This window comes from Papaver somniferum, unplaced genomic scaffold (genome assembly GCF_003573695.1).
Source record: "Papaver somniferum cultivar HN1 unplaced genomic scaffold, ASM357369v1 unplaced-scaffold_137, whole genome shotgun sequence".
Lineage (NCBI taxonomy): Eukaryota > Viridiplantae > Streptophyta > Magnoliopsida > Ranunculales > Papaveraceae > Papaver > Papaver somniferum.
The window spans coordinates 22,279,390-22,281,611 of record NW_020622934.1 but is presented as its reverse complement, the minus strand read 5'-3'; the positions used below and the strand labels follow the sequence as shown (position 1 = coordinate 22,281,611).

General features: G+C 39.6%; 1 pseudogene; it reads right to left on the bottom strand.

Moving 5' to 3' along the window:
- Positions 1-209: 209 nt before the first annotated feature.
- LOC113334690 lies at positions 210-1,433 on the bottom strand (annotated as a pseudogene).
- Between the last annotated feature and the right edge of the window lie 789 nt (positions 1,434-2,222).

Genomic DNA, 2,222 nt, shown 5'->3' with positions numbered 1-2,222 from the left:
TATATACAATGACTCAACTGATAACACAAGGTCACTAATATCGAGTCTATCAAAGTTTCATAGAGGGGCGTAAACCGTCAAAAAATTGGTTGAATACCCCCAAACATCACGCTATAATAGCATATTAGCATTCCTATGAAATGTAAGGAATAAAGAGTAAGATTATGATCATGGGAATAACATCACCCAAAACAAGCTTAACATGTAAGTTAAGAATCCACATCACCTTCGGGAAGTTCAATTTCATCCACGTCATCACCATCAGAAGCCACTTCATCTATATGCTTAGAACTATAGTGCATAGGACTATATTTTGATTCTGCTGCGGTATCAAGAAGACATGGGAGTTCTAAAAGCTGCAATAGAGACATTGTTTGAGGGTTTCTCGGTTGCTCAGGAAAGGAACCCCTCAACATCGGCTGGTTGGGATTGTGGGGAGGGACAGTCTGCACAAAATCAAAAGGCTTGGGGCCTGTAGTTGCCAGCTTATTCTTAACCCACTCGCGATCTTGCTTGTCGAGCTGAACACTCCCCAACCATGCGGTATTTCTGGTTAAAGGAAAAATGGGATTGAATTTCCTTGTAATTGCAAGCCATTCTTCATCATACTGAATCTCATATGGTCCAGGCTCTGATGGAAAATCCACAATCTGCATAAATTCGCTACCTGGGAGACACTTATCAAGTGCAAGAAACTTTGTAATTGGACCACTCTCCCCGTGCTGGACCGATGCTGCAAATTTGCAATGCAGATGAGCTGAAAACTAGTAAGGAGGCTTCAATTTCTCTAGCAGATCCGCAGCAGCTTTACTTCCCAAGGTTTTATCTTGAATCTCTTGCATAAAATAGCGCTTGGAATCAACCAGTTGCTGCCAATTTCCATAGTGGGTGATGCCAACAGGCCAGTCATGTGAGAGGAAAATATCTATAGGTTCTTCAACTTGCATGATCTTGTAGACATCATACTCACGCACACAATAGATAGATCGAATATCATTCTCGTTATAAGGAGGCCTCTCGTAATGTCCTGAGTGGTAATGGCGAGCATTGTAAATTCCAGATAGTCCACCAATACGTAAGTTTCCGAACTTTATCACCCCGACAAATCCCAGGAAATATATATTAGGCGCTGCCCAACCTCCATAATACAACTCCCACAAGTAATTGGATGCTTCATGATTCCCACCAATAAAGATTGTAGGAAATGGAGCAACTTCTTGACCAGAGTAATACTTCCAGAATGAATTCATAGTCCTGTATTGTTCATTCTTCACGTGTAAACTCTCCAAATCCCTGTCATTCCTTACAGCCTGAAAGTCACCACAACAGATTAGCAAATCAATTTTTGTGTTCTCAACTTTTTCCAAATGTAATAACGTTGCATACACATTGTCTAGATCTCCATGCATACATCCTTCTACTGCAATTCTCATCTTCATTAATTAGTGAACCACTCAGTCACACAAAAGCTTGATTCCACTGTAACTTCAAAACCCAAACCCTAAAGAGCTTAAAGAAGCTTCACTAAACTATACAACTCGTGAATTCTTCTAATTCAGCAGAAACCCAATTTTAAAAATCTGTAATTTCTTAAACCCTAGTTCCAGAATCGAAGATGTTAGGATGCTTACACTGGAAACTCAGGAATTGATCATCCAAAACCATCTTATATAGCTTAGAATTCTGGTTAAATAAGGAAACGTAAACTAATTACTGGATACAGAAAGACAGTAGTTTAGGCAAGAGTCCTAATAAGAAGAGAAATCATAGATACCAGAAGAAGTAGAGAAATCAACCATTCTACTAATTCACCCCGAAATTAATCACCTTCATCATCGTTATTAATGTGTTGAAAAAACAAAAGAGAATCATAAATATGAAGAGAAGAAGAGGTTTTTCTTTTATTTTTTTATTTTTTCTTATAGGCTAAAGCTGGACCCTTACCCAGACCCTTACCCAAATCCAGCAAGTTGGATTAGCCCCACTGCTAGACACAACCCCGCCAAACCCCTCTATACAACTAATTAAATACTAACATCTACCACGATGGGGATCGAACTCTTGACTTCTTCCTTACTGGAGTTGATGTGATACCACTGAGCTATGTTCTTGGACCCATTTGAGCCGAGTTTGATCAAGCATTTTCTGAGGACGAAAAGCAGAGATGGAAACAACTAATTAGACTACTGTTGTAGCAGTAGGGCCGACAAAGAAACCTACCC